The 9,013-nt window shown below is 35.4% G+C and overlaps 1 pseudogene; it reads right to left on the minus strand.

Moving 5' to 3' along the window:
* Positions 1–907: 907 nt before the first annotated feature.
* On the minus strand, positions 908–5,904 carry LOC132268299 (dynamin-related protein 5A-like; annotated as a pseudogene).
* Between the last annotated feature and the right edge of the window lie 3,109 nt (positions 5,905–9,013).

The following is a 9,013-nucleotide window of genomic DNA, read 5'->3' on the forward strand; positions in this document are numbered from 1 at the left end:
CCTGGAAAATTTCATTAGAACATATATACATTTTTTTTAATAAAATTACTTGTGGGAAAGCAATGTATACTATAGTAGAAAGAAGCACACCTTCCATTGTAACTAAAAAGAACTGGGATTTTATTGGGAATTTTCTCAAAACATAGAAATATCACACAGTATGAATAAGAAAAACTACAAGCCAGTTAAAAATAGTATCACTAGTTATGACATGAGTAGTAACTTTAGATTTTCTGCGTATGTGATTGAGTTACATAATAATTAGCAAAGCACAATCTAAGATATCTTTTTCTACCAATTTTCCTTGATGAATCACGGCAATCATACAGGCATTCCTCACCATGCTCAAACGATGGGCAACAATAACTGTTGTTCTGTTGACCATAATCCTAGTAATGAGCAAGCATAAATTCATATTTAATTGGTCTGTGATGTGTTATTAAAATGATAGAGGTCAAACATTTTAAAACAAAAAAGAAGGTTGCCTGTAGCATTTTAATAAATGTACAGTAATAACTGTAATATAGCTTGGTCAGACAAACCAAACCAAAACCATCGAGTTCTAAAAAGCCCAAAACAGTAGGGGAATGATGAGTAAAATTTATGAGAAAACTGGAATAGCATGACGGTAATTGCCATCTGCACCTTATATTCTGGAAAGAGACAGAAGTGAACAGAACATGTTCCTCCTTGGGAAAATGCCATTAGTAATCAACGATGCTGTACAAAAGCCACTAAGGTGGATTCTACAATAATTATTACTATCTTACAATGTATTCTGCTTTCAGGTTTTAATTGAGGATATGCATACTCGTAAAAGGCATTACTATTGCACCAAGCAATCCGCCCTAGATATGCATATTCATGTGGAGGCAAATAAGTTTGAGAGAAAAAGAATCTTAAAAGCTTACCAAGGGGTTAAGGAGCCGAGTTCAAGGTTCAAGACACAGTTTGCTAAACAAGAATTTCACATATCCCTGCAAAATGTTGTACAGCTGATGAACAAATCTCTAATTATGCCGTGCCTAATCTTGAACCATTTTCTCCACTTGCAAATAGAAAGCCACCACCATTTTGGTCTCTCAGAAGATCTGGATTTCTGCTATTGCCTAATATTCTTGTGTGCCATTTCCTTGCTCCAATCTCAAGGCAGTCTCCAAGTTCCTTCTTAACCACATCACATGGCTGATAAAGGTGATGGGGTCTAAGCACAATCATATGGCTTTCATGCAGAGCATCTCTGGCTTCAGCACCTTTTCCTGGAGTGGCCTGCTGTGCATTCTTTTCTGGAGGTATATTCCCTTGGTCTCTCTTAGTTTCATCACGCAAAGCTGGCCCCCTATCAGATAGCTCGAGATATAAAGCAGCAGCGGATTCCTGGTTAAATCTGTAAAAAGAGTTTGCACCTGAGCTGAAGCTCCCCTTTAAGTCAATATCATAGCACTCCTGAGACTATAGGCTAGTAACTGAATCAAGATGGTGCCGAACTAGCTGCTTGCAGTGTTTCGCAAGTTCCTCTATATAGAACAGTCAAGAGCGTCATAAAGCAGCATGGAAACCCACATACCCATCAATATCTCCATTATTTCTTCCATCTGTGGAAAAATATATAACTTTAATATTTATTGACAGCAAATATTTTAACTAGTTTTGAGTAAAAAGGTGCAATTTGCTGAATACAACCAAAAATCAAAAGAAAGAAAACATTAAAAAAGATAAATTTAATAGGGGTATGTTTTTTCTTCTTTGTATTGCTTTGCTCATGTCTCGATTCCCCATAACAAATATATATTATTACTATAAATCTATCTTGGGATCTTGAGACATGGAGACCATAAGAAAGAAAAGCACCTGTTAAAGTTTTTGCTTCGCTACAACATGCAACACCGTGACAATATAAGACTTACTACAACTCAAAAAGCCTTTATAGAAAATATTGTTAAACCGGCAGTAACTGATACTCATGAAGGAGCAATTGTCATTAAAAACATAAGTGACTAAGAATTACTTAAGTTAGTTGAAAATTGATGAATGTTAATCTGTTAGCAAAAAAAATTATTACAAGGGAACTAACAGTAAAAAACATTTTTTGTTAGTAATAATATTTCTATATCCAGTGAATACCATGCTAAAGGAAAATCTTATGTAGTCTAATGTTATTATTTAAGACTTTCTAATCCAAGGGGAAGCATAGTGTCAATTAAGAGTAAAAGCATACAAGGAATACTAACAGTCTGAGCCGCAGTGGTGATTTCTCTCAACACCTAGATCAAAGAGGTTCCCCAATATAAAATCTAGCCGATCACATAAACTGTCAAGAAGGGGAGCAAGCCATGGTCGTGCAAAAGCATCTGCAATCTCTGCAGCTGCTTCAGAAACTCCTCTCCCTCCACCTCGACCAGCATGGGCAAGTAACATATTTGCCATCTGTCACAATTTATCAAAATAAAAAAATGCTCTGATCTCCAATTTGTTGCATTCAAATCGGATTCCGCTCGATTGTATTTGATTGTATTCAATCGGCAAAACCAAATCAAAATAGGGTGGATAAACAGAACTTCATGATTGCTTTTACAAAAAATCTTTATACTAGAGGACATCCCTTAGAGGATGTGCCGTAACGAAAATAAAAGAATCACACTTTCAAAAAGCACCTTCCTCGTAGAGTCGAAGGTGGTGGGAGATTTAATATCTGTTGTAACGCCAGGCCAGCTTCCAATCCCACTCTCCGACTGCTCCTCTTCTGTTGTCTTCCCCATTGCTCAGGGGAAGGATCTGCTGCTCTGTCAATCAATGTTCCCTTCAGTAATCAGAAAAAGTAATAGCTCAAAAAAAAAAATTATCCAGTGCACCCTAATAATGTATGATGCTGTGAAGGGTAGACTGGTCTCACCTCTTCAGTAATCAGAAAAAGCAAAGGCAAAACATTTGGCATTAATTGCAGAAAGTGGCTATCCCTAGACTTGAATATGTGTTCTTAGACTTGCTTTCTAGATCAACCATGTGTTTTATTGATTTACACTCTCAAAATGACATGTTTTACAAGAGAGTTTGGAGTTCAACAACTCAATATTATCTATCCCCTTAAACAGCAAAGTTAGGTATATTTATGAGGCTCATAATTAAAATAGTAAATTGCCTACTATTACCCACCACATATTTGCAGATAGAAGCAGCATGCAGCATTGCAGATCTTCGAAGATATGCAACATCAGAATTGGCCTCTATTTTAAAGTCCATTCTGGCTAGTTCAACAGTGACTTTGTTGCAATGTTGTTCAAGCAAAGCCAGAGTTGCTGTTGCAGCTTCTTTATACCGCTTCTGAAGCTCAAAGTCCAAATAATCTCTGAGACAGCCAAAACCAAGGTGAGACCCGAACATTTCTTCATCAAATCCACCCTTAACACCCTTACATAGGTGACGTACTATTTCAGTGTCCACCGGAGATATTGGCCTGCAGAATTCATCATTTGAAATTGTGCTCCTGTCCTTTGGCAAGACCACAAAAAAATGGCGGAGTAGGTAACCGTTTGCACTCAATTATCGATACACTTCCCATTGGTCACTCAACTACCGAACAATACAGAAATATTCAAATTCAATATGTTCACTAGGACAAATTGCATTGTGCCAGACCATGGAAACAAAAATTCTTTCATTATGCCATTAACTTCAAAAAATTATTCCAGTTGTTCAGAAAACCTACCAAAGCAACCCAGAACAATTTATTTCCGGATTGTTGGAGTAGCAACAACGTCTTTATTAGTATATATGTGATATCCTAAGATTTTATTAGGCCTTTTAATTGTGTTTAGTGACTCTTAATCGTGCTTAGTGATTCTTAATCGAGCTTAGTGATTCTTAATCGAGCTTAAGGAGTTAATTGATTTTATTGGGGCATTAGTGTGATTAACTTTTTAGTGATGGACAGTTTTGGAATCCAAGTGGCAGCTTCCTATAACCTCATCACACCAGTTTATGACACGTTTTGTTCCCAGCGGTTACACCTGTTGCTGCCTTCTCTTCTATTACATGCACACTTGAACCAAGACAAAGAAAAGAAAACAGTAGAGAGGGAGCCAGAGAGCTCCAGCAGTGAGGGTTTAGTGTGAGAGAGAAGAAGGAAAGGAAGGAGAGGAATAGGGGCTGAATTGTAGAATTCATCACCATCTCATCTCCATCTTCATGTTGTCATTCATGGGTAGGGTTCTCTATAGCTTGAGTTGCTTGGAGTGGTTTTATTCCTAAATTCCTTGGTTGAGCCATGACACAATCTGTTTTTATTGTTACATATGTTTTGGCCAAACTGATATTGATCTATATTGAAATCATCTTCATCCTCCGCTTTGTTCATGAGCTTTTTGTCTCAATATTTTTCAACATTTATCTTCTATATTTATATATGTTTTTACATATTCTCTGTAAAGCTTATTCTCATGTGTGTTAAACCTCTTGGAGACTCTTGATATGGTTTTTCCTACTGGGCTGCTAGCTCATCCTATCATTTTCAGGTACCAAGGAGCAAGTGGAGGGATTCGGGAGTTGAAAATTAATTGTCAAGTCAGTTTGGAACAAGTGCAGGCTTTCCTCTGATGGTGTTGTGTGGCATAAGAACGTGTGGAGGTATTGCAGGACTAGAGCCTCTATGACTACTGCTCTTGTTCTTCAGTCTGCAATTCCTAATTATGGGAATCTGCAGAAAAGTGAGCTGTCTCTCACATCTATTTGACACCTTTGTTATGGGAATTTGGATGCAGTGCTATGGGAGTGAATTCAGCTACTGGGGGTTCAATTGCAGGATTTGCATTCCATCTTCCCATGAATTGCGTCTACAGTTATTTTATGTTCTTCTCTGTGATGTTCTTGCCTAGCCTTTTATTTGATTTGGTGCTTTATTGGAAATGGGTATACGCATTTATTTTTCATTGAAAACTTGGTAAAGAAATCAGATGCAGAAGCAGAGGCAGTATATAGGCTATACATAAGTGATATCTAATTACAGCCTAAAGAGGGGAAGAAACCCTTACATTTCTAGGGCAGCCAGTTCTTCATCCGGTGCTCACCACCTACCGCCGGCCACACACCCAGAGCTCCGTTTGATTGATCGATCTACCTGACTTCTCCATCATCTGCGGCAGCGGTGGTATTGGGTCTCACCGTCACCGTCGCACTCCCCAACGAGAACCTCTCCTCCGCCGCCGCCGACCAGTCATTCACCCACAAATGGGTCCAAGACAACATCGTTGCCTACCAACCCTCCACCCAAATCGAAGCCATTGCCGTCGGTGACCTAGCTTAAGAACAGACCCACTTCTTGCTTCTTTCCCGGTGAGAGAGATACAGTATTAGAGAGAGAATGAGAAAAAGAAAGAGAGGAGAGAGAATAGATGAGAGAGAAAGAGATGGAAGTGGTTTGTGGATACGGGTCTTGGTTGGTCTGGTGATGAAGGGAAAGAATTGGTAGAAAGAGAGAAGAGAGGAAGAGAGAACTTGAAATTTGAAATTTCTGCCGTTAGCAGCAGAACTTGAAATTTGAAATTTCTGCCGTTAGCGGCAAAACCCATTCATACAAGTTAGCAGTTGCAGAGAGAGAGGGGGGCAAGCTTGAGAGTTGAGAGACAGCGGCTAAAGCTTGCGAACGGCGAACCCGAACTGGAACAGCGGGCGATGGAAACTGAAAGATATGGGTTTTGATTTTTTGAACAATCTGAATTGATATGCCGATATGGGTTTTGAACTTTTGATATAAGCAATAGGTTTTGAACTTTTGATTCTTGCAGACAGATAGATAAACTGAAATATATGGGTTTTGAACTTCTGATTCTTGTAGATTTTGTAGTTTGCAGTTGCAGAGAGCCAGAGAGAGAGAGAGAGAGAAGTTCAGAGTTGAGAACGAGAATAGAGATAGAGGGAGCCGATTGGGGAGGCTGAAATTATTTGCCCTAAAAATATATTTTTTCTGGTGGCCCATCATCCATGGGCCGATAAATTTTTAGGCCCCATAAATATTTTTTTTCTGGTGGCCCACCATCCATGGGCCGATAAATTTTTAGGCCCCATAAATATTTTTTTCTGGTGGCCCATCATCCATGGGCCTATAAATTTTGAGGCCCCATAAATAATTGTTTCTGCATTCTATTTTGTGAGGTTTATATAATTTACCACTGAAATAATTGTTTCTGCATTCTATTTGTGAGGTTTATATAATTTACCACTGAATTAATTGTTTTATATTTTTGATGCATTTGTCACATAAATATTATGCAGTTCTCTGGTCCATCTTTTTTGTTCATCTTTTATTGGTAACTTTTAATTTAACTCATTTGTATTAAAATAGTAACATTTATTTTGCCTATCTAATATACATTCTTTTGTTTATCTAGCATATAAGTTAAAAGGTATAACATCAATTCAAAAGAACAATAATTTTTTTATCAAATTATTATTTATTTTTATATTACAAAGTTAAATCTATAAATTTATCTTTTAAAAGATAAAAAAGGTAAGTAAATTTATTAAAATAGTTTCCTTTCCTTTTTTTTTCTCAAACATGACTATTATCATTTCCTTTATTTTCTTTCATTAATTAATCAAACAAGATAGGGGTTAAAATTATCATTTTCGTTCCTTCTCTTCCCTTTCCCTCATAACTAATGTTATCATTTCTTTTCTTTCCCACCATACCAAACATAGCCATAGGGTTTGCTTTCCTTTTGTATTGCTGGCCCGAGCTTTTCATTCTTACTCTTAAACTTATGCCTTTCTTGCTCGTCATCACCCTCCATGGAGTAAGAAGATACATCATCTTTTTTTTCAAATAACATTTAAATATATGTTATATGAATAAAAATAAATATAATCCACATAAATATTTATAAATATTTGAAAACATTGTAAAGTTGCTTCTTCGTACTCTCTTAAATTTAAAAACCAATTGCCAAAGCTTGTAAAAGACATAATTTTTAAGAAATTATTTTGAAATTATTGTTGACATTACATCATATACATAAATAATTTTAATGATCTTTTTGCTAACAAAATAAGTATTGAAAAGTTGTTTGATCATCTTTGATACAAAAAAATAATAATAATAATAATAAGTGCCAGTCATGATATTTTATTCGATGATTTCAGAGGATAGCAAATAGATAAGATAATCGAGAGCAACTATTTAAACTCGATGAAAATGATCTTCAATTGGCACCTCGTGTTGACATTATAAATATCGAATGAGCTCGACCACAAGCTTACTATTCTATTTGATGATTTCAGAGGATAGCAAATAGATAAGATAATCGGGGAGCAACTATTTAAACTCGATGAAAATGATCTTCAATTGGCACCTCGCGTTGACATTATAAATATCGAATGAGCTCGACCACAAACTTACTATTCTTCGTCGAATTAATTTGTCCTATGTGAACTAAAGGTAAACTCAAGTGTTTAAGCATTGACAAGAGACTAAATGCATGTAGCTTTTAAGATATTTGAACGTCCATTTTTCACCTATATTGATAACTCACCTGGAGACTTCCTTTACCACTAACCGAAATGATGCCTTTGGTATTCACTATGGTATTATTTTTGTTGGTCTATGTCATAAGGTTTGCATGTTTAATATCAAAATCAATATTGTAAGTGCACTCCTATATTTGTTTGTAGTGGTTTTGATATTAGTTCACAAATAGATATTATACTCCCTCCCTCTCAAAATTTGTGTCCATCTTTCTATTTTAAGATGTCCCAAAATACATGTCACATTTCAAAATATATATACTATTTTTAATAACATTACCAAATTATCATTTTGACATTGACTTGATTAAAAAAGTGCACAAATTACGGAGTACTCATTTGTCTTTTAATAAGGATAAATTCAAAATCTCGTTCTTATCTTTATAATTTATAAAATACTAAAAACCCACTAGCATAAAAAGTAAAATTTCCCAGACACTCCAAGAATTTGGGACTTTCTCTGATAGATTTACACTGACAATCATATCAAGGACGTAGTAGTTATATCTCTTGTGCAGATCATAGGTTAATCCTTATTGGAGGGAAATTGATTTATTGATCCTAGGAGTGCATGTGGTTCGGTTTGGACCGATTTAAGAGTTTTTTTGGAACTAAACCAATTCATAAAATTTGGAACCAAACTAAACTATTTGACCAAAGAAACCAAACCAAACCAAATCGTGAAAAACTGGTTTGGTTCGATTTGGTTCCACGGTTTTTTTTTTTTTTTTTTACTTTTTTGTTACAGAAGTATTCATATTTCAAAATCCACTTACACAACTATAAACCAAGTTATCAACACATTCAGAACTATTAATATATTAAGAACTTTTAATTCATTATTCTCTATCACTTCTAAACACATGCAGAATTATTAATATATTAAGAACTTTTAATTCATTATTCTCTATCACTTTTGAAAATAAGTGAAAAAATTCAGAATTACTAATGTGATACCCCCAAATTTTCGAGCGTGGGTTGATCAGGTCCACACCCAAAAATATGGGGATATAAAAAATAATTTGGTAATATGCAAACACGGAATACAAAATGATAATAATAAAAGAAAATAAAAGCGGAATTGAATTATAATAAATAAAATCCAAATAAACAAATCCTTAACTTTACAACTCCTTTATGTTGGAATTTATATATATATATTTAAATAATAAAAATTATTTTATGGTCCTATGTACTACGTTTTCTAAAACAGAATTGCAATGTGATTATTGATACTTGATGGATTGGGTTGTACTTTCCAATGTGGTGGTCTAATTGGGAGTATGATTTTATACCGTTGGATTGTGGTTTTTCAACTTATTTGGTGTGATTTAATTATAACCATTGATATCTAAGTTTCCATGATAGGAAGGGAGACTTAGATATGCTTGTTTGTGGAGAAGCCGTCCCCCCCTGTTGTTGTTATATATAAGGGTTTTAAAACTCTTATTCATTCCTATCGTATCGACAACTCTCAGAAGGAGGTAAAACGCTCTAT

The sequence above is a fragment of the Cornus florida genome, unplaced genomic scaffold (genome assembly GCF_030987335.1).
Source record: "Cornus florida cultivar Cherokee Brave unplaced genomic scaffold, ASM3098733v1 CherokeeBrave_3.0.0_Hap2_Chr08, whole genome shotgun sequence".
Lineage (NCBI taxonomy): Eukaryota > Viridiplantae > Streptophyta > Magnoliopsida > Cornales > Cornaceae > Cornus > Cornus florida.